The following is a 25,970-nucleotide window of genomic DNA, read 5'->3' on the forward strand; positions in this document are numbered from 1 at the left end:
TAAACTACATAGCCAGTGTAGGATGGAGGGTTAAAATCCTTAAGTCCCAAAATAATATATTAATGAGAAAAAATAATGAACCAACAAATTATAAATTACATAAGAAACATAAGAGGATGAATAATGGAGATTTAGTAGTGTTAATAATGGAGACTTCTAATAATTTCTTACGGTATGGAATATGAAAAGATTACCTTAGTAATTATTTGGGCATGTATGAATTAAATTGAAAAGGAAAAATTATAACGGTAAACTCCATTATAACAGAGACAAGATATCATTAATAAACATGATTTATGTATCATTATCTATATTTTATTACTTTATAAAATGTGCAAAATAATATGAAAAGACAATAACTAAAACGGGTGATATCTTAAAGGTCGAAAAGTAAAAGATGAGATGGGAGAATGAATGTTATTAAATTTCAGCTCAATAGGTAGATGAAAATCTTTTCATTAAGTGTAGTTACAATTACTCATATGAAAGTTTTTTTTCTTCTAATTCTTCAGGATAAAATAGTCATTCAACTTTTTAAGGATATATGATTATTATTTAATATTTAATTATTTAAATAATTTAGCATAAGGGTAAAATGGTAATCCAATTTTATACTTTGGAGCTTTTCACTTTTAATTTAATAATAAAATAATATATATATATATTAAAAGCACAAAGTGTAACACCCCGATTTTTTTAAGCTAAGACTGAGCCATCCTTCATAGGGGTATGGGGTTGTACCGAATGATTCATAATTGTGTGCATGTGTGAAGGTTCATTCTTTAGTGTGAGAATAGATTTGGAGATGAATTAAGGGCATAAGGATCCTCTAGCACAAAGTCGAGCTAAAAACTTTTACCTATTGAGTTTCGGTAGAAGATTTTACTTAGGTCAACGTCAAACGATCATGTCTCATAGAATATAAAGAATTAGGTAGGCCATGACCAATCAAATTAAAGATATTTGAGTCCTCTTTTCAACTCCACCAAGTTTGCCTCATTTGAAGTTTGGAGTAAAGAGTTATGACCATTTTACTAAAGACTATCGAATAAGAAATATCACGACCCGTAGAAAATATTATGACCTGGAGTTACAACCGTAGGATCAAGTTACGAACCGTAGAAATATTTACGGGTCGTAAACATTTGTCGTACACAAAGATCAAAGGCTCATTTTTTCAGCTTTTTCCAAGGGTTGACAAGACGAATTGGGTCTACGGCCTATAAGAGTGATTTGTAGGGACTTCCGATCATATTTTTATGAAGGATAATTTGGTCTTTTCCCTTCCTTTCCAGATTAAAACTTCGATGTTTTGAGACTATTTTGAGTCCCTTATCAGTACCCTATAGGAGTATACCCCTCATTTAACACTTAGTTTATTTGAGAGCAAAGATTGGAGAAGAGAAAAAAGGTAGGATTCAAGTGTTCACTCCCATCTTCCAAACTTTTGATTGTCCTTCGAGTTACAGGTTTGTAAGGATACTCATAGCATTGGATTGAGTTCATCCACTCTCCCTACATCTAATTCTATGTATTGTTGAGAATGAGTTGAGTCTAACCTAGTTTCTTGAATTCTGATTGAGTTAATTCTTCTTCTATTCAGTTTCTTATAATTATGTATTGAGGTTATTGTTGTTTTCTATATCTCAATTGATTGAAATTCGTTGTTCATGGATACTTTCTTGTGAACCTTAATTGATTTGATAATTGTGACCTTTAAATACATATATTTTTCTAAGTAAAGATGATGGCTTTTATGCATTGATGAAGAGAGTGATTTGAACTAATATTATATATATTACTTTGAGTCTAAATGAGTATGAGGGTCAAACATAATTGATTGAAATCGAGGAAGAGTTTTGACGATATGTGAGTGATTTTTGAAAGCATATTGCGATCCTAAACAGTTCTTTGGGGTCTAGTGCCCTTAGTATAGCAGGCTTTAGTAGTAGTTGTTCAGGTGCAATGCACCACAAAACTGAGAACCCTCTCCTTCCTAATATCCAAAGAAGAGCGGAGATTCATCCCAAAGAGGATCAACCCGATGCTTGTAATAGAAGGATAGACTTTCATCAGCTGCAAACTGGAAGAGCTTTTGAGAATCTAATTCACCACTCTTTTTTCTCTATTTTAAGCCGATTCTCCGCTTTTTTAGTTTACTTACATAATTTTGAAGACCTTGGTACCAGGTCTGATTAGATGTTCAAAACTGAGTGGAGCGAGGGGCTTTAGAGGGAGCATAAGGATTAATTTAAATGAGTTTGAGTTTTCATATGAATTGAGTTTTTGACATTTAAATACTATATGCATTGATAGAGTCTTAAAGCATGATTTGTGAATGTCTTGAATGAGAATGAGTTGAGTTTGAGAAGTCTTTAAAAGTATTAGTATTTAAACCTAAGTATTTTGAGTATAAATGTCACGATCTAAGCTAGGACCTAGACATGACATCGCGAATGAGAAACCCGAAAGTACCTCAAACAATCCTCTTAGCATTCCTTAAGCCTTTCATAGGTAATGATAATAAATAAAAAAGAAAAAATCATAATAGTAATCTTCAACTTACATATGTTCAACAATACCTCTAACTTTTAGATTTAACGGGGCTAAGACAAGTCTCTAGCTCACCCTCAATCATAATAGAAAGAAATGTCCAAGTAAGTGTCTAAAGATCTCAATATATTATAAGCTAGAAAGATAAAGGAGTATTGTTCCCGAAACATAGAAACTCTCCAAAAGTAGTCTTCAAACGAAATCTCAACTAGCCACGTGGAGGAGAACGAGGAGGAGCACCGGTCCCTACAAGGTGATATCATAAAGGCAAAAGAGTATGCGTTAGTACTTTGAATGTACTAAGTATGTACGCATGCATGAACATTGAGGAAACATTAAAATATTTATGTAATATGAAACATAATTCAATGAATGCATAATCAATCATATATATATATCCTTTAAAACATTCATTTTGTGGGAAAATGACCATAACCGATATTTAAGACCATATGAGCTATTACATGAAATCCAATATAACCTCCTACGTTGGCCAGAGCTATTACATGAACTCCGTCAACTTCATTCATTTCTTTAACTTTAACTTTAAGGGCTTTCATGGATCCATTAGCCTAAGCCTACAAGACTCCTATGTTGGCACATAGTTAATGAGATAAAGAGCTGCTACTAGGATTCTCTTACCAAATCCCACCTCAAGGACCCATTCGGTGCTAAGTCAATCCCACATAATAGTTTAATACTTCAAAATAGTCATAGTATATAGCTTGAAAATTTAAAATATCATATTCGGTAGTATAGGTCATTAAACCCTTTGATAATTCAAATATGCAAGAATTATCCTTATTGCATAAAGAATCCATCATTCATATCATTTCATCATTTTTTCATTCCATAAGACTCTCTTTTCATCATAGACATTACTTTCATAAATATTCATTTGGAGTCAAAGCTCTCAAGTCAAACTTTATTGAAAATATAGTAAAACTAGGCGGGTTCAAATCACTTCAACTTTCAAAGATGAATGTAAATGAAATTATGCATAAATACTTTGAAATCCATAAATTAAAAATCATGCTTTAGACAACCCACCATGAATTTTAAAAACCTTTAAAGAGCTAAATAGAAAAAATACTTGCAAACCATCAATTCATACATATGAAATCATTTTCCATCAAAATAGACCAATAATCATTAGTTTAACCATGATTCATGCTATTAAGTAGAAATAAGAATTATCCATAAAAAAATCTTACTTGAAATCAAGAGATTTAGTTGAAAGAGTTTTGGACTACATGGAAGAACCCATGGATAAAACATAACTTAAAGTAAAGCTTAAAGAAAATAAATATAATTTATCATATAGTCAAAATACTTTAGGCATGAGAGTGGAAGGAATAGTCTCATTGTAGCCTTACATATGTTAATATAAGATATATAATTAACTTCAAATACTTAATAATCTATGTATTTAGAATCATGATATGAAAACCCATAAAGTTTCATACTTGAATTAAATAGAAGACTTTGATAATTCATTTGGGCTTCATGGATGAAAGGATCCATTAATCAATACCCACATACCTTAGAGTAAAGCTTAAAGAAAATAAACATAATTTATCATATAATCAAAATACTTTAGGCATGAGAGTTGAAAGAATAATCTCATTGAAGCCTTACATATCTGGAATTCGAACCGTTACTCAGAATCGAAGGACTTACTGAACACTCTTCAATCCTAGCCTTTTTTCTTCGCTGGAGCATTTTTTGTACTACCCATAGTATATGAATCACCGGAATAGTATTTATACACTACTAAGAACTAAAACTATATTTTTAGAATGAGTAAAGGAGTGTGTAGAGAGAAGAGTTGCTTGAGAAAGCTTGATGAACAAAATGATGATATAAGGTGGGTATTTATAGGTGTGAATGAGAGACCTAACAATAATTAAAATAATTATAAAGAAAAATCTAAAAATTTAATGAAATATTGTGATGTCAAATGGATCTAGATCTTTCCATGGTTGGTGAGATGAACCTTCTTTTAACGGAATAATCTTTTTCGGAGCTGTGTTTGAAAAAGATAACTTCCTTATTAGGATTTGGTGTCTTCATATAAATTGTTGCTCTAGAAGTCTTCTTTCCTATCATTTAAGAATCAACCGATTTGGAGAAACCTACAGTGATATATGACTTTTCTTCTACAAATACTTTATTTCATCACAGCACCATGTCTTACAACAATTAATTTATTTAACCTACTTAACCTACGTAACATAAAATATGGTCTTTCTTAAAAGTTGTAGGTAATAATGTTAGGGTTATTAAGAAATTTAAATCACCTAATTTGGACCATCCTATTAAAACTTATGCTCAAAATACAGAAGAAATATTATTTTCATCGAGAATTGAAACATCATATACAACGTTTTTAGGGTGTGTTAGAATAAATGATTGTTTTGAGATAGAGTTTTGATAGGATACGAATGAGTTTAAAAGCATGTTTTAAATAAAAAAAATTGATGATTGAGATGAGATTGAGTTTGATAAGAGTCCAATGTGACTAGATGCATAAATTAATTGATTTGACTTATGAGCATATTGAGTCTTGGAAGGAGTATTGAGCACCAAATTGGGTAATAGTATAGTTACTACTCGAATTCCATAAACTACATAGCCAGTGTAGGATGGAGGGTTAAAATTCTTAAGTCCCAAAATAATGGATTTTGATTGATTGTGGATCCAATTATAGTGATTCTTTCCTTACCTCAATAAAGTATCAGACGGGTGTGGCAATAACACTGCTTTGTTGTACATCACCGGCGCATAGGTGATGGTTTTCAGTTAGAGAAAGTCCCAAATAGGATATGATCGTGCATGATATAATTGGATTGATTGAGATTATAGATGATGGAGTCATTTTGAAAAAATATTATAAAATTCTAATTTGTATACATATTGAGTTGAGTCCTTTGAGTTTATTGTTGAGTTGACTGAACATTTTTGACCTCTTCTCCTTCCATCTATTTTATATACTCATACATTCCATATACTGATGCCATTTGTCCTGCATTATTTCATGATGCAGATACAGGTGCTGGAGATCATTAACAAGCGCTTCATTGAGGATACTTCCCTTGTTGATAGTGGTGAGACCTCCTTACTTTTAGAGGAATCAAATATGTTTAAGTCATTAATTATTAGTAGTTTCTTCTGAGGTAGTCGTGGTCTTGTCTCGACACCTTTTTGACAGTTGATATAGGCTTCATAGACTTAGATTGCGTAGATTGGAGTTGATGTCTCACTTGTGTCTATTTTGAAAACAACCTTTTTATGAGATGAGATTTACTTATATAAGATTGTTATTTAAAATACTCTTTCTTTTGAGTTATTTTAAGTCTTCCGCTGATCTGATTGAATGAGTGCTTTGTATGACCTGTTAGGTCATTTTGAGAACTAGTCATCTCTATTTTATGAAAGACCCTTTCTGTAAACTTTAAATGAGAATTTTAGACTATTCATTTAACTACAGTCTTTTAATTGATGGGTAATTTAAAATAATTAATTTAGTTGGTGGTAAATGAGCCAAGTCCATATACAATATAATTTAAGTTAATACCCTATATGAATTTAGATCATATTTTTTTAAAATAAAAAAAATAACCTCCCGTGGAGGACATCACAATTTCGACACAACTACACGGCAGCCAACCTACATTAGGTACACCTTCGCCCAATATTTGTATTTGTAATGTAAATAGAATTGTATACTATTATTATATTATTGGTGTTATGGGGAAGAAAGAGGGGAATCAAAATTGAAAAGAAAATTAGATTGAAATTCCTTAAAGCGATTTATGCTACTTTCAATTTCGTGGGTGGGGGGACAACAATTGTAATGACCATCATTAGATTAGGATGCCAGTTATTGGAACTTGATGAATTGAGGAGTTGGTTTTAAATTTTTATACATTATTTCATAATTAAGATTAATAGTTATGGCTCTGGTGTTGGTTTCTAAATTTTTTTTTAGTTATCAAATCATGATTCAAGTTTTGATATATTGGTATATATAATTAAATATTAGATATATTTTGTTATATGAATTTTATTAAATCTATTATATTGGAGAAATTGGAGCTTAACCCTAGGATTAAAACTTGGAAAATATGAGATTTGACATGTTAATTGACATCAAAAATTAGGAACTTGATTATAGATTTGAGTGAGTTTTTGGGTCCAGGCTAGACATATAATAATATGGGTGTTGTTAGTTTGAAATTTTATTGTGATTATTTATTTGACTAGATTGTAGTATTTCGGATACTATTCAAAAAGGGAATAATCAAGTGGTTGATTTATCATGATTTGATTAAGGCAAGTGAATTTTTAAACCTCAGTTTAAGCTTGTAGATGCTTGTATTTCCGTGTTATATACACTGGGGAGTAATGAGAATTGAATTGGGTTTTTGACTGTATGACTGACCTTAAAAATAGAGATGAAGGGTATAAAATGACGATCTAATGACATGTATTGGTGTAATTGATGTGATGAGATTATGAATTTATTTTGGACATGTGAAATGACTATGTTGATGTTAGATAGGAAAAACTTATTGTTGTTTTCATGTTATTATCGTGAATCATATAAACATGAATTGATTGCATTGATTCTGACATATTGTGTTGAGACTGAAAATGATATAAAACAAAGGGGTCGGGCCATATGTTCCATGGCAGGTATTATAAAATAAAGGGGTCGGGCCACACGCTCTGAGGCAGAATGTGTATATTGAGGGGATGGGCCACACATTCTGTGGAAAGTAACATGAATAGAAATATCCCCCATGGTTTTTGGACTATAATTCAGCGGATGTGTACCGATAGGACAGGCATGCATCATCTCATTGCATTACATCGCATTTTGTTGATACTTGTGATTTCGTATTTACCACTTAATTCTCTATATATGTACCACTTACTTCTCTGTATATGTTGAACTCGACTTGATATGATTCACTTTATGAGACTACTAATAAGTATTTGTGGTCTGTATTATTATTATTATTGTATATAGTGTAGAATTGGGTTGGTTTTATATAGGTTATAGTTAAGGAGGTTCAGTTGGGATGATAGGAGTACTTGTATCTATTAAGATTTGCTTAGTTTTAGTTATCCACTTACTGAGTACCGTGTTGTTTGGTACACACTCCTTGCTTCTACACTTGTGTAGGTTGTGAGCCTAGACCTGCTTGATCTCCTAGTGTTTTCTACCACTTCCGAGGCTATCATCTCGAGTGTTGAGGTAGCTGTTACATCCATCTAGCGGACACCTCTTACTCTTTTAATATGTTTTAGTCCTATTCTAGAGACAAAGATAATGTGACTGTATTTTTTTCGTACTCCGGTAATGTATTAGTGGTTTGTACACATGACAACCAATCTTGGGGGAGTTTGAGTTTGTTTTATGTGTTTTTGATTAAGTAATTTTAATTTATTTCTTTTTCTTCTGCATCTACTTTCCATTGGGTATTAGGATAACTTGTCTCGGTGGGTTGAGATGAGTACTATCATATCCGTGTTTGGGTTATAAAAAAATGGTATCAGAGCCCTAGGTTCATAGGTCTCACGTGTATACAAGTCGAGTCTAAGTAGTGTCTTGAGGATTGGTATGGAGACATCTGTACTTATCTTCGAGAGGCTATGAGGAGTTTTAGAAAAAATTTCCTTTGTTCTTTCACTTTGTATCGTGCATAGTTACTTGTGTTGGTTCTAAATTTTCACGTGTCCTTTTTGACAGATGGCTAGGACCAGAGCTATGTCTCGTAGTAGAAGAGGGGTGGCACTCCCCGAGGATAATGTTGGGACCCCAAGTAGGGGTAGAGATAGAGGTCGAGCTAGAGGCTATGGTCGGGGGTTGGAGGAAGGCAGAGGCTGTGCCCGAGGATAAGAACTAGCTAGAAGTTGTACTAGAGCGGCTTCTCCTGAGCCACAAATTATTGCTAGAGAGAAACAAGTCTCTTTAGAGATTGCTACTACACCATTGCTTCAGGCTACTTTGATGAGAGTATTAGATGCGCTCAAAGGATTTAATCAGAGTATGGGGGTGACAGGTACACCTGAGGGTTCTCAGACTAGAAAAGGGGCTCAGACCCTAAGGCAACATTAAATTCTAATTGTTTAGGGTCTAGTGGGCTAGCCACCTGTGGGACGTAGAGATGATGAGGGTGGAGTACTTGTAGGGGGAGCTCAAGGTGCACCTACATTCATGTTGACTGACGATAAGCAACGCCGATATGAGAGGTTTAAACAAATGGACCCACCACAATTTTAGGGTGGGAAGACTGAAGATGCACATGAGTTCCTGACCATGTGCCGAGAGTTGTTGGACACAGTAAGGTTAGATGAGACTCACGGAGTTCGTTATACTACACTCTAGTTACATGGACCATCCAGAGAGTAGTGGAGAGTCTATCTAAGTTCCAGGCCAGTAGGGTTATCCCAGATGACTTGGGATGAGTTTGCTAGTGCCTCTTATGACCATTTCATCCCCTAGAGTTTGAAGGAAGAGAGCCGATTATGGTTTAAGAGTTTGAGGTAGGAGGGTCTTATAGTTGCTGAGTATGAGACTCATTTGTACCAGTTATCCAGACATGCCATGACTGTCCTTCCTAATGAGATAGAGAGGATTTGCAAATTTGTGCAAGGACTGAACTATTCCATTCGTACAACAATTTTTTGACCCACTTGTGAAGGTTCTTTCTTCTAGTCCATCGTGAGTGCCGCTAAGGAGGCGGAGTTAATGGAGAGAAAGGAGTTCGGGGACCCCAAGAGGGCTCATGCTTCTGGTCAGTTTTTGGGTACCTCATCTAGAGGTAAAGGGTTCCTATAGAGGAGGTGGTTCTTTCTACCGTAGAGGGAAAATTCATGCATCTATGCCAGCTTCTGAGGATGGGCAGACACCTCGCGGGTCCTATAGTACAGGTCAGAATTACTAGGGGTCACAACAGAGGCTGGTGAGCCAGGGTAGTTATACAGGTTCCTCAGGTTCATTGCAGAGGTTTTCACACGAGAGAGTATGCTATATTTGTGGAGATCCGGATCATCTTTCATGGAAGTGTACATCTCAGGGTTGAGGAGGAACCCAACCTAGTTCTTCAGTTTAAGTTAGAGGACTGGCGCAGCCGATCAGAGATTGAGGTAGAGCCCAGACTAGTAGAGGTAGTCGTACTCCTGGTAAGGGTGCTGGTGGTGCTATAGTCCCTCAGGAAGGAGGTAGAGGTGTTGGGCAGGCCAGAGGTGGTAGGGGAGCTCAGTATTATGATTTTCCAGGGAGATCCAAGGCTGAGGCTTCAACGCAGTTATCATAGGTATTGTCCCAGTTTGCATTTTCCTATGTGTCTACCTATTTTGCATCTGACTTTGATTTGATATGTGATTGTATGTCCATACCTATTCATGTTTCTACACCCGTGGGTGAGCCCTTAGTAGAGGATCGAGTATATCAATCTTGTCTTGTTTTCTTGGCCGGTTATGATACTTGGGTAGATATGATTATTCTATGGATGGTAGATTTTGATGTGATATTGGGTATGGATTGGCTTTCTCCCCATCGTGCTATTCTCGATTGTTATGCTAAAACTGTTACCTTAGCGATACCTGGTGCCCCACGAGGATTGATTAGAAGGGTAGTAATGGCTTCTATCCCAGTAAGGTTATCTCATATATTTGTGCGCAGAGGTTGATTGATAGATGGTGTATGTATTATTTGGCCTTTATTCGGGATACCAATATTGAGTCACCTCCTATGGAGACTATTCCAATGGTTAAGGAGTTTTCTGATGTATTTCCTACTAATCTTCTTGGTGTTCCTCCGGATAGGGATGTTGATTTTGCTATTGACTTAAATCCTGGCACTAAACCCATTTCTATTCCTCCATATCGCATGGCTCCAGTTGAGTTGAAGGAGTTGAAGGATCAGTTGCAAGACTTGTTGAGTAAGGGGTTTATTTTCCCTAAAGTGTCGCCTTGGAGTGCACCGGTTCTGTTTGTAAGGAAGAAAGATGAGACTATGAGTATGTGTATTGATTACAGGCAGTTGAACAAGGTAATTGCTAAAAACAAGTATCCTCTTCCTCGTATTGATGATTTATTTGATCAGCTTCAGGGAGCGATATTGTTTTCCAAAATAGACTTAGGTTCGATTATCATCAGTTGAAGATTAGGGCATCAGATATCCCAAATATAGCTTTTTGGACTCGTTATGGTTACTACGAGTGCTTGGTGATGTCATTTGGGTTGACCAATGCCCTCGCAACATTCATGGAGTTGATGAACGAAGTGTTTTGCCCGTACTTGGATTTTTTGTAATAGTATTCATTAATGACATCTTGGTGTATTCCAAGACTGAGGCAGATTATGTCTGCCATTTAAGGTTAGTACTTCAGTAGTTGAGGGAAGAAAGGTTGTATGCAAAGTTCTCTAAGTGTGAGTTTTGGCTTGATTCTGTGACATTCTTGGGACACCTGGTGTCCAAAGAGGGGATTAGAGTGGATCTAGCTAAGATTGAGGTAGTTAGAGGTTGGACAAGGCCTACTTCTCCTACTGAGATTTATAGTTTTGTGGGGTTAGCCTGTTAATATAGACGATTCGTGCAGGGCTTCTCCACTATTGCAGCTCTATTGACTAGATTGACTCAGAAGACTGTGGATTTTCATTAGTCTGATGAGTGTGAGGCAAGCTTCCAAAAGCTCAAGACTTTATATCTTCGGCTTTTGTTTTGACACTACCTGAGGAGGGTGTGGAATTTACTGTATACTGTGATGCTTCCGATGTTGGTTTAGGCGGTGTGTTGATGTAAAATGGGAAAGTGATTGCCTATGCTTTGAGACAGTTAAAGGCCCATGAAAAAAACTATCCTACTCATGATTTAGAGTTAGCGACCATGGTTTTCATGCTTAAGTTGTGGCGTCATTACCTATACGGTGTGCATTGTGAGGTCTTCACCGATCATAGGAGTCTTCAGTATATATTCAGTCAGAGGAATCTGAAATTGAGGCAACGTAGATGGCTTGAGTTGCTAAAGGACTATGATATGACTATCTTGTACCACCTAGGAAAAGCCAATGTGATGACGGATGCCTTGAGTAGGAAGTCCTATAGAATGGGGAGTCTAGCCGCGATCCGAGTTAAGGAGAGACCATTGGCTAGAGATGTTCAGAGGCTGGCTAATAGCCTTGTCTAGTTGCAGATTTCAGAGGATAGTGGTGTTCTTGCCTTTGTGGAGGCACATTCTTCCTTGGTTGATCAGATTTGGGAGAGATAGTTTGAGGATGAAAAGTTATGTATTATTCGAGACAAGGTATTAAGAGGTAAAGCTAAATAGGCGATACTTGATTCGAAAGGTGTATTAAGGATTGGCGGCATAATTTGTGTGCCTAAGGTGGGTGACCTAACTAGACTTATATTGGAAGAGGCTCATTGTTAAAGGTATTTTATCCATCCAGAAGAAGCAAAGATGTATCATGATCTGATCTAGCACTATTGGTGGTCTGGAATGAAGAAGGATATTACAGAGTTCGTGTCCAAGTGTTTGACTTGCCAACAGGTAAAGTGTGAGCACCAGCGGCCTGGGGGTATGAGTCAGAGGATGCCTATTCCCACTTGGAAGTAGGAAATGATCACCATGAACTTCGTTGTGGGCTTACCTCCCACCGTGGGTGGTTATGATTCTATATGGGTGGTTGTTGACAGGCTGACAAAGTCCTCCCATTTTATTCTAGTTAAGGTGACGTACACAGTGGATAAGCTAGCCCAATTATATATTAGTCAGATTGTTGCACTTCATAGTGTCCAGTATTCATCATTTCGGATCGGGGTTCAATATTTACTTCATAGTTTTGGCAGGCATTACAGCATGATTTGGGCACTAAACTTGATATGAGTATAGTTTTTCACCCACAGACCCATGATCAGTCCGAGCGGACGATTCAGGTGTTAGAGGACAAGCTCCGAGCTTTTGTTATTGATTTTGGTGCAAGATGGGATCAACACTTGCCTCCAACAGAGTTTGACTACAACAACAGTTATCACTCCAGTATCCAGATGGCCCCATTTAAAGCTTTGTATGGTAGGCGGTGTCGATATCCTATTGGGTGGTTTGATTTAGCTGAGATATACTCTTTAGACACAGATTTGCTTAGAGATGCTATGGAGCAGGTTCGTATGAATCAGGGTAGACTCTTGACAGCCTAGAGTAGGCAAAAGAGTTATGCAGACCGAAGAGTTCGACCATTGAAGTTCATGATGGGTGATCATGTTTGGCTTGGAGTCTAGCCCATGAAGGGCGTGATGCGGTTCAAAAAGAAGGAAAAACTCAGCCCTCGATTCATTGGCCCATTTGAGATTTTGGCGCGAGTAGGAGAGGTAGCTTATAAATTGGACTTACCACCTAGCTTATCGGCTGTGCATAATGTGTTTCATGTTTCTATGCTCTGGAGGTATATTCCGGATAAGTCCCATGTGTTATCACTCGATTCAGTGGGGTTACATCCAGACCTGACATTTGAGGAGGAGCCTATAACTATTCTAGATACGCAGGTTCGTAAGCTTAGAACCAAGGAGATAGCTTTGGTGAAGGTACAATGGAAGCACCGTTCAATCGGAGAGGCGACTTGGGAGACGGAGGCTGATATGCGTGCCAGATATCCCCATCTTTTTGAATCTTCAGGTATATTCCTTTACTTTAAGTTCAAGGATGAACATGGTTTTTAGTGGTGTATAATGTAATGACTTGTTAGGTTATTTTGAAAACTAGTCCTCTCTATTTTATGAAAGACCATTTTCGTAAACTTTAAATGAGAATTTTAGACTATTCATTTAACTACGGTCTTTTAATTGATAGATAATTTAAAATAATTAATTTAGTTGGTGGTCAATAGGCCAAGTCCATATACAATATAATTTAAGTTAATACCCTATATGATTTTAGATCATATATTTTTTAAAACATAAAAATAACCTCCCGAGGAGGACGTCACAATTTTGACACAACTAGAAAAGCGACCAACCTACATCAGGTACACCTTCGCCCAATCTTTGTATTCGTAATGTAAATAGAGTTGTATACTATTATTATATTATTGGTGTTATGGGAAAAAATAGGGGAATCAAAATTAAAAAGAAAATTAGATTGAAATTCCTTAAAGCGGTTTATGCTACTTTCAATTTCGTGGGTGGGGGGACAACAATTGTAATGACCATCATTAGATTAGGATGCCAGTTATTGGAACTTGATGAATTGAGGAGTTGGTTTTAAATTTTTATACATTATTTCATAATTAAGATTAATAGTTATGGCTCTGGTGTTGGTTTCTCAATTTTTTTTTAGTTATCAAATCATGATTCAAGTTTTGATATATTGGTATATATAATTAAATATTAGATATATTTTGTTATATGAATTTTATTAAATCTATTATATTGGAGAAATTGGAGCTTAACCCTAGGATTAAAACTTGGAAAATATGAGATTTGACATGTTAATTGACATCAAAAATTAGGAACTTGATTATAGATTTGAGTGAGTTTTTGGGTCCAGGCTAAACATATAATGATATGGGTGTTGTTAGTTTGAAATCTTATTGTGATTATTTATTTGACTAGATTGTGGTATTTCAGATACTGTTCAGAAAGGGAAGAATCAAGTGGTTGATTGATCGTGATTTGATGAAGGCAAGTGAATTTTTAAACCTCAGTTTAAGCTTGTAGATGCTTGTATTTCCGTGTTATATGCACTGGGGAGTAATGAGAATTGAATTGGATTATTGACTGTATGACTAACCTTAAAAATAAAGGGTATAAAATGGCGATCTAATGACATGTATAGGTGTAATTGATGTGATGAGATTATGAATTTATTTTGGACATGTGAAATGACTATGTTGATGTGAGATAGAAAAAAATTATTATTGTTGTCATGTTATTATCGTGAATCATATGAACATGAATTGATTGCATTAATTCTAACATATTGTGTTGAGACTGAAAATGATATGAAACAAAGGGGTCGGACCACACGCTCCGTGGCAGGTAACATGGACAAAAATGTCCCCGATGGGTTTCGGACTGTAATTCAGCAGATGTGTACCGATAGGACAGGCATGCATCATCTCATTGCATTGCATAGCATTTTGTTGATAATTGTGAATTCGTGTTTACCACTTACTTCTTTGTATATGTTGAACTCGACTTGATATGATTCACTTGATGGACTACTGATGAGTATTTGTGGACTGTATTATTATTATTGTACATAGTGTAGAGTTGGGCTGGTTTTATGCAGGTTATAGTTAAGGAGGTTCGGTTGGAATGACAGGAGTACTTGTATCTATTGAGCTTTGCTTAGTTTTAGTTATCCACTTGTTGAGTACCGTGTTATTTGGTACTCACCCCTTGCTTCTACACTTGTATAGGTTTTGATCCCAGACCTGCTTGATCTCCTAGTGTTTTCTACCACTTCCGAGGATATCATCTTAAGTGTTGAGGTAGCTGTTACATCCATCTAGCAGACACCTCTTACTCTTTTAATATGTTTATTCCTATTCTAGAGACAAAGACATTGTGACTGTATTTATTTTCATACTTCGGTAATGTATTAGTGGCTTGTACACATGACAACCAATTTTGGGGGAGTTTGAGTTTGTTTTACGTGTTTTCAGTTATATTAAATTTTGATTTATATCTTTTTCTTCCGTATCTACTTTTCGTTGGGTACTAGGCTGACTTGTCTCAGTGGGTTGAGATGAGTGCCATCACATCCGTGTTTGGATAGTGACATGATTGAACCAAGTGGTTCGCTTGCAGCCAGCAATGGTCTTCGAGTGCCGGTCACGCCTAGAGTACCCTCTCGAGGCGTGACACGAAGACCCTTAAAATATTGATTAAACTTTTTGCCCTTCATTAAAATACTCCGATTTATATAAAATCGTCTTTTTCTATTTTCCTCTATCTATTATTTCATTACTTTTAATACATTTAATATTGATTATAATAGCAATCCTAAAATAATTGGAAGACTCTTTAAGTATACGGAAAGTGTGGTCTCCATAAGGCAATAAAGTTGCATTAAGGTATCCTATAATATAATATAGTAGAAAAGTACATGAGTCCTAACTATAGTTGGACACTTCTAGGATTTTAAGACTTTTACCTCATATATTTGTTTCTCACTTGTCTTTTAGGCTTTTGGACAAAAATTCTTTCACAATTTATTTAATTTGTAACGTTTTTAGGTTTGATTATGTGATTTAGATAAGAAATTATAATATTTAACACTTTTAAATCCATTAGAATTTCACCTTATATAAAAAAAATTCTATTACTAGTTAAGTAATATTTTGGATCAAAAAAATATTAGAAACATACCTTCTACTTATTCTTCTTACTTCTATGTTTTATTCTTATTTTGAGGATTTTGATTAAAGTCATCTTCTTGCATTAATTATCGTCATTCTTTCTATCTTTCTTTATTTTTTTAGTTAATAATTTTAATGATTATATATGGATTATGCATAATCAATAATTAATAATAAATTCTCCCATTTTGATAATTTCTCGTGTTTCTCTTTCAGTTAAAAATTTCTGATCAAAAAATTGGATGAAACAAGCATGTTATCACCAAATGAAGTTGTCGATTTTTTTGTAAAGGTCTATCACTTTTGTTTTTTCTTCCTTTGTTAAATTATGAATTAGTTTTGATTGTGTTATTTAACTATATTTTGGTATATTATTCGTTAGTACTATAATTGTCTTTAATTAAACTTATATATTGAATTTGAGATAAAATGTTATAGCTAAGTATTAAATCTTGATATGTAGAGCTTTTATTTGACAAATAAACTTATAAATTTAGGGTTATAGTCGATTCCTTCAATTTGGGGCTTACTAAGTAAATTTGAAGGCGAATCAATTGTATGTTATTCATTGTAAATCAAATTTAATCTATCTAGCTATATCTATATCAATGCATGAAACATATTACCCTACCCTACGATAGACAAAATTATCTTTTACTATTTTCGTCAAATAAAATTGTAATTATGCATAAACACTAATAATATAATATTCTAAAAGTTTCCACAAAAAAAACTGCCTTAAAATTCTTAGCTTCCACGATATCCAAAAGCTTCTAACAACTAAGAACTCCAAAAATCAAAAATAAAGAAGAAGACGTATGAATTAATATATATATATATATATATATATATATATATATATAGCTAACTTTATATAACGCTTTATATAAATTCTCAAATATTTAAATTTAATTAGTGCCTGATATGTTTGGACTTCAAAATTAACTAATTTTACGTATTAAATTTTTTCCTAATTGATATATTAATTTTATGCATTAAATTTATTATTATTTGATTTATATAGGTCCTTAAAAATGTTGTTTGTGCTTTTTTGTTATTCATTAAAAGATTACGCTTTAGACAAAATCATTTTTTCATTTTTTTTGTCCTATTATTGTTTAATTATATTTATAATATTTATTCTGAACATATATAAGAAGAGTTTTAATAAAATAAGGACTTTTAAATCGTCAAAAGACTTCTAAAATATATGGTAAAAGATATTAAAATAATTAATTGGAGAATTAATATCGATAGTTTTCTTCTAAAATATATTAGGAGAACCTGAGAAAATATTAGGACAATAATATAGATAAGTTTTTTTTTAAAAAAAAAATTTAACTATCTATTTCAAATCAACCATGTTCACAGGTTACACTCATGCATGATTTCTTCATTGCAGGAGAGGATTTGGACCACAGATTCTTCTTTAGTAGAAATATTAAATTAGTAATAAGTTTTCTACACTAAAATAAAAGACTTTCTTGGTATATTAAGTAAAAATAGGCATACGCAAGAAGACATAACATTAAAATTGCAAGTTTCCCCCAACATACAAAGGCACAATTGTGATAAGATAAAGAGGTGGATGTCCGGTCGAAATTCATTCATTTTTTTACATACCAATTATATTTTTTTTTGGTGATTTAAGGATTATTATACTCCTTTGGTTTTAGCTATAAATAGCCATGGTTGTGTTCATATAGATATACAGACAATACTCTCCATTCTCTCTTCCTATATCTATATTTCTCTTTATTTTGCTAAGTTAATTTATTTTATAGCACGTTATTAACACGAGCATCCATCGCTTTGAACTATTTTTAAAAGGTAACAAAAGGATAAGAATTTTTAGTTTTTAAAATGTCTAATATCTTTAAACTTGAATTTGTTGCTCTTGCTATATCGGGAAAAGGCTACTCATCATGGGCACTAAATGCCGAAATACACCTAGAATCGATGGGTCTGGCAGACACCATCAAAGATGACAATATGACATCTAGTCAAGATCGTGCCAAAGCCATGATATTTCTTCGCCACCATCTTGACTAGGGGTTAAAATTACAGTACCTCACATTAAAAGACCCCTTAAATCGTGGAAGAATCTAAAAGAAAGATATGACCACCTGAAGTTGGTCGTCCTTCCACAAGCACGTCATGATTGGCTCAATTTGAGATTAATGGATTTCAAAAATATAACTGAATATAATTCTTCCTTGTTTGGAATTATAAAACAGTTAAATTTATACGGAGAAGAAATCACTGAGCAAAACAAACTTGAAAAAATATATTTCACATTTCCACCCGCGAATATGCTCCTGCAGCAATATCGCGAAAAGAGTTTTAAAAATATTCTAAATTACTTTCTCACCTTTTTATTGTTGACTGTCACAATGGACTATTAATGAAAAATCACGATAGTCGATCCGTTGGTTCTTTTCCACTCCCTGAAGTGAATCAGAAAAACTATAACCAACGAGAAGAAATTATAATCATGACGCTTGATTGGCCCCAGTCATGGTCGTGGTCGAGTAAGAAATTATAATCATGACGCTCGATTGGCACCGATAAATGATCAGCAATATAAAAAGAAAAGTGAAAAGCAAGAACCTATACCAAAGAAAATAATTCAGAATGTATATGTCATAGATGTGGAGGAATGGGGTACCGGTCACGGACCTGTCGGTCATCAAAACATCTGGTTCAGCTATATCAGGCATCCTTGTAAAGGGCAGAAAATAATCCAGAGACAAACTTTATCTCTGAAGATAATATTGAGTCTATGCATCTGGATATAGCTGATTTCTTCAATTTTCCAAAAGAAAATATAAATATTTATAACCCTGATAATAATTAACTAATTTTCTTTTCATTTTTCTGTACTAAATCATATGTTTATATTTTTCTAATTCATGTGAATAAATAAAATTTGTATAATGCGTCATGTATTAATTATAATGTTTACTTTATTTCTTTTTGAAGAAAAAAATATGGATATGCCTCAAATTTTATTTGGATCGATAATCAATCACGATGATATTTGTATAATTGCTATTGGAGTGACTCATGCCATTTTTAAAGATGAGAAATATTTTTTCTACTTACTTAGATGAAAAGCAAATTTTACTACAATTTTTGATAATTAAAAAATTATTGAAAGCTCTAGAAGAGCTACTATATTTCTGCCTAAAGGGGACAAAGATTGTTATAGAAGATGCACTGTTCTCTTCTAAATCTCCAAGAAACTTGTTAAGTTTTAAAGATATTCGCAGAAATAAATATCATGTTGAAACACTAAATGAAATGAATACTGAATACTTTGGTATAACCAAGAGTGTCTCAAGCCAGAAATATATTTTGGGAAAATTGCCAACTTTGTCGTCTAGCCTACATTATGCAAAAATTAGTGCAATTGAAGTACATTTGATCGTAAACCAGAAGTTTATTGATCTAAATACATTTGTGATGTGGCATGATCGAATATGTCATCCTGAATCAATAATGATGGGACAAATTTTTTAAAATTCAACTGAGCATCCGTTAAAAACCTAAAGATTCTTATGAATGATGATTTTTTATGTGATGCTTGTTATCAAGGAAAATTAATTGCTAGACCATCAACCTTGAAGGTTAGCATCGAAACTCTTGGCTTTTTAGAGCATATACATGGGGATATATGTGGACCTATTCATCCACCTAGTGGATTATTTAGATATTTTATGATTGTCACGACCCAACCCACCGGGCCGTGCGGGCACCTACTCTAACACCTAGATAGGATAACCCTTACAGAAACAACATGCGGAAGTTCAACAAAATACTAATAATACCCTTAAGAGTCAGGAATACATCATAATTGAATTATCAAAATTCTAGAGTTTATTACAAAACACTTTAACACCCTCAAGGATACTAGTCTAAACATGTACAAGAGATTATAAAGATATAGAGTATAAACAAAAGCAAGAAATAGCTCTCACCATAAGGAATGAAGAGTAGAAATTGTTAGAGTCTCATCTTCTTCTTCACCTATAAAACATCACTGACCCTGCAACCAGACTATGCCAAGTGTCATACAAAGAGTAGTATCATCACAAACAACACATACTAGTAGGCATCATCGGTCAACCCAATACCCACCACATAATATAAAGGAATCGACAAGAAAAAAACATACTCTTAAGTGACTCACCACAAAACCCTATGTAAAACTCTTATCATCCTCATAACCTCGTTAAATTCGTTCAAGACTAACTCTCATCCCTTTCAGTCGGTCCGCTGCCAACTCTAATACAAATCAAGGCCTAGCCCTTTTCTATCACATAGAGAAGTTTCCAAACTACGGGCCAGTACTAACTCCGTCTAACCTGTCTACTATATTTAGTTTCACACCATCATATGACCTTAGGATAATTAACATCTCACTTGGAAGAGGAAAATATTAGGGGGACTAAAGATCACCTTCTAACCACAACTGTCTCGCTATGGCGAGACCTATTCCACTCTGGCAGCTCGCCACAGTAGAATTCCTCCCGCCAGAGCGGCCTACCCGAGATAGAATCTCTGTAAACCTTCCAATCCTCTTTTTAACCCATGTGCCTACATGACAACAACATTACCTAACTTTAAGTCATTAATCGTTCTTAATAGAGGCATTGACTATTTCCTACTTATTTATCCACGACCGAATACCTATTGTGCGGATGCATCTAACACCCATAATATAATCTAAATATGCATATATATAAACACATTATCATTTTACCATTTCAAGAGAAATAAACAGTTTCATAAGGTAAATCTCAATTACAGTAGTCAACATGGAAATACTTAGACCTTCGGTCCTTTCATATCAATTATTAAACAAGATGGACATGCTTAATTATAAGTGGGTCAGTTTCTCTATCATCACCCATATAGTAAAGATCAACTAATAAATGATAGCCACACAATAGTTCTTTCGTGGAACTCATACCCAAGCTATATATATGTCAGAACGTGACACTCGATCCAATATATGTGTCAGACTGTAACACCCGATCAGATATATGTGTGTGTGTATGTATGTGTCTTAATATGATACCTGATCTAATATATGTGTTGGAACGTGACACCCGATCCTATATATATGTGTTGGAATGTAACACTCAATCCAATATACGTGTTAAAAGTGACACCCAATCCAAGATATGTGTCGGAATATTACACACATTCCAATATCACAATCACAGTCCACAATAAATAATTCACATACTTACACAATCAAGAATAGGTTCATTGCATGCAGTTTTTCATAATTAGTCATTTCATTGGTTTTGTTCTATCTTTTTCGTCATCTACAACTCTTCATCAAGGCTTCGTCATTCAAGGCATCACTATTAGTAGAGCAAGTTCAAGATTATAAACTTAATGATCTTGAACTTGTAGACAGATCACAACCATATATCGATCACTCAACCACAACCATTGAAACCATGGTAGACATCACAACATCACTCGAATACTATTAGGAGTCTTTCTATAACATAGACTAAATCATAACCTTCAGCCATAAGTAATCAAATAGGTTTACGGTATGAGACTATCAAATAAGTTATTCACATTCATCCTTTATTTTAATAAAGACCATCAATCATATCAACAAGCAGTATTACAGTTAGCAACCAAGAACTAGACTATCATCACTACTCATAGGATAATCATAACCACATAGTACATTCCTACCCTAACAACAAAGACCATACATTCAGTCATCCAAACTCCGTGCCTGATGACCTAGACATGAAATCTCCTGTCAACTACAATATAGAATGTGTGGGAATAGATTTTTAACTAGTCAATTATAGAAACCTAGCCTACCTAGGTGTCAAGCAGCTGTAGAGAGGCACTGTGGCTTCAATCCTAGCTTCCAGATAATAAGATGGTGAAAGTGGGCCCAAATTCCACTGATTGGAACCTTTCTTGTGCTGAAACCTCCTTCTCCCTCCTTTCCCAAGCCTAGAGAAGCCTTTAGATAGTTTCTAGGGTAACCCTCGCCTCTTTTGGGCACTTAGGGACAAGAGGAGAAAATAATAATTTGCGACATTAAGTTCTTCCCCGGCTATCCTGCTCTGGCGACTCACATCCCTCTGGAGCAGCGCTGCTGTAGCGGGATTATGTCCGCTCTGGTGGGATGGTGCATGTCCAGATGACAAAATTTTATGGTTTTCCTATATCCCTTAGTAACGATGGTTCAGGTCGTTACAATAGTCCTAATAGATGCATCCTCAAGATGGTATCATTTGTTCCACTTATCATCTCACAATCTGGCATTTGTGAAGTTGTTAGCACAAATAATAAGATTAAGGGTGCAATTCTCAAATTATCCAATTAAAGCTAATCTCCTTGATAATGCCGAAGAATTTACATCCCAAGCTTATGATGATTACTGCTTATCAATTGGGATAAAAATTGAACATCATGTTGCTCATGTTCATACTCAAAATGGCCTTGCATAGTCATTTATTAAGAACCTACGATTGATAGCAATACCTCTACTAATGAAAACAAAATTATCAATTATTGTTTAGGGTCATGCTATCTTACATGCACCAGCATTTGTACGTCTTAGACAGACAAATTATAATAAATACGCTATGTTATAATTAGTGTTTGGTCATGAGCCAAATATAACCCATTTATGAATTTTTAGTTGTGCGGTATATGTGCTTGTAGCTCCATCATAACGTACAAAGATGGGCCCTCAACGAAGGTTGGGCATATATGTTGGGTTGGACTCACCCTCCATAATTCTCTACCTTGAACTATTGATAGAAGACTTATTTACTATCGATTTGCAGAATATCAATTTGATTAAACAACTTTCCCGCAATTAGAAGCAGAGAAAAAGGAACCCAAAAGAGAAATTGTGTGAAAATTTTTATCATTATCTCATTTTGATCCACGTACCCACACATGTGAGCAGAAGGTCCAGAAGATCATCCACTTATAGAAAGTAGAAAATCAATAGCCAGATGCATTTACTGATTTGAAATGGATAACTAAGTCACATATCCCTGCAGTGAATGTGCCTATCTAGATTGATGTCCCAAAATAATCATCTACTAGTATCATAGTTTCTGAATCCCAAACACCTAAAGCATGGTAGACCATTGGGTTCAAAGGATAAAACTCCTAGAAAGAGAAGAGTGAGAAATAATAAAAATGATACTACAAAAGAACCTTCTGAAGAAGGTCAAGATTTGAGTAATCCTTATATTCCTGAAGAAATTAGTGAACCCGAGACTCAAGTGAATGAAGAACTTTCAATAAGTTCTACCAATAATGAGATAAATTTAGATCAATCAAAATTATGATTTATAATATTTTTACATATAATGTTGCACTTAACCTCATGCAAGATAGTGAAAGTCTTAAGCCTAAATCCGTCGAAGAATGCCGATGTAGATGTGATTGGACAGAATGGCAAAAGGCAAATTCAATCAGAATTAGACTCACTTGTAAAATGTGAGGTTTTTGGACCTGTAGTCCAAACCCCCTGAAGGTGTAAAATCAGTTGGCTATAAATGGGTTTTTGTGTGAAAACGAAATGAGAAAAATGAAATTGTAAGATACAAGGCACGCCTTGTTTCACTAGGATTCTCTCAAAGATCTGGGTCAACTATGAAGAAATATATTCACCTGTTATGGATGGAATAACTTTTTGATATCTCATCAGTTTAGGTGTACATAAAAATTTTAAAATACATCTAATGGATGTATTTATAGCTTACCTTTATGGTTCACTTGATAATAAAATTTACATGAAAATCCCATAAGGATTAAAATTGCCTAAAGCATGTAATAAATTTCGAGAGATGTAATCAATCAAATTGTAAAGATTATTATATGGTCTGAAATAATCAGGACGTATGTGGTATAATCGCCTTAGTGAGTACTTGATAAATGAAAGTTATATAAATGATGTTATTTGTCCATGTATTTTTATTAAGAAAATGGAATCATAGTTTGTTAAACTCGTTGTTTATGTTGATGACATAAATCTTATTGGAACTTCTGAAGAGGTCCAAAATGCGATTAAATATCTAAAGAAAGAATTTGAGATGAAAGATCTTGAAAAGAGAAAATATTGTCTGGATCTGCAAATTGAACATTTAGTAGATGAGGTCTATGTCCAGCAATCTGCCTACACTGAGAAAATTTTAAAATAATTTTACATGGACAAAGCACATCCATTAAATACTCCAATCGTTGTTCGATCACTTGAAGTGGATAAAGATCCATTTCGATCTCCAGAAGAGAATGAAGAACTTCTTGGTCCTGAAGTACCATATCTCAGTGCTATTGATGCACTTATGTATCTTTCTAATGCAAGCAGGCCTGATATAAAATTTTCTATTAATTTGCTAACAAGATATAGTTCATTCCCAACGCGAAGACATTGGAACGGTATCAAACATATTTTGTGATACCTAAAGGGTATCATTGATATGGGTTTGTTTTATACTAACAAAGGTTGTGCAGACCTTATTGGTTATGCAGATGCAGGTTATTTATCAGACCCACATAAAACTTGATCTCAAACATGCTATCTATTTACACACGGAGAAACTGCTATATCATGGCGATCTACAAAGGAGTGTATTGTTGCTACTTTTTCAAATCATGTTGAAATAATAGCAATTCATAAAATAAGTAGAGAATATGTGTGGTTGAGATCGATGATACAGTTCATCAAAGAAAGATGTAGCCTGAAAAATAATGTCAAAGTACCCACATTTATATTCGAAGACAATGCCGCGTTCATAGCTCAATTGAAATGTGACTTCATAAAAAGAGACAGGACGAAACATATTTCACCAAAATTACTATTCACGCATGATCTCCAGAAGAATGATGATATTGATGTACATCAAGTTCATTCGAGTGATAATCTTGTAGATTTATTCACAAAGGCATTAACAACATAAACTTTTGAGAAACTAAGATATAAGATTGGAATGCGTCGTCTCCAAAATATCAAATGAAGTTTTCATCAGGGGGAGTAAAATATGCGTTGTACTCTTTTTTTCTTAACCAAGGTTTTGTCCCACTGGATTTTTCTTGTAAGATTTAATGAGGCAGCAGTCAAGGTGTATTATCAAATGTGTGCACTCTTTTTCCTTCATTAGGTTTTTTCCCACTAGATTTTTCCTAGTAAGATTTTAATGAGGCACAACATCTATGAGTGTTCAGGATAACTATGTATATTGTTTCTTGTAAAGTTTTTAATAAGTCACATTATACGTGGACATCCAAGGGGGAGTGTGATAAGATAAGAGGTGGATGTCCAATCGAAATCCACCCACTTTTTACATACCAATCATATTTCCTTCCGGTGATTTATGGATTAATATACTCCTTTGGTTTTGGCTATAAATAGCCATGGTTTTATTCATATAGATATATAGACAATACTCTCCATTCTCTCTTCCTATATCTGTCTTTCTCTTTGATTTGCTAAGTTAATTGTTTTTATAACAACAATAAAAAAATATATATGTGAAAAAGTAATGTATCAAAAAAATAAAAGTAAAAGGTACTCAAGTTCTCAATGATATTAAATTGCCTTTCTTGCAATGTGTATTCTACTATTCCCTCCTTCTCATTTTATGTGTCATCGATTGATTTGGTACAGTGTTTACGGAAGAAAATGAGGACTTTTGAAATTTAGGGTCTAAATCAATCCTTGGATATTTGTGTGGTTCTAAATTATTTTATTAAGGTAAAAGGAAAATTTTAAAGTTAAAATATTTCTAATTATAGTAAGGTAATATTCTTTTTTGAACGGACTAAAAAGAAAAGGGTGTCACATAAAATAGAACAGAGAGAGTATATAAATTTAGTTTATATTACCTTTAATATATATTTTAGAACTCCTTAATTATTAATTATTCTAATATCTTTTACCATATATTTTAGGACTCCTTAATTATTAATTCTTCTAATAGTCTTACATATTATTTAGGACATTTTAATTTAATAAAAAAATAGTCGTACCAATTT

This window comes from Solanum dulcamara, chromosome 1, assembly GCF_947179165.1.
Source record: "Solanum dulcamara chromosome 1, daSolDulc1.2, whole genome shotgun sequence".
NCBI classification, from domain to species: Eukaryota; Viridiplantae; Streptophyta; class Magnoliopsida; order Solanales; family Solanaceae; genus Solanum; species Solanum dulcamara.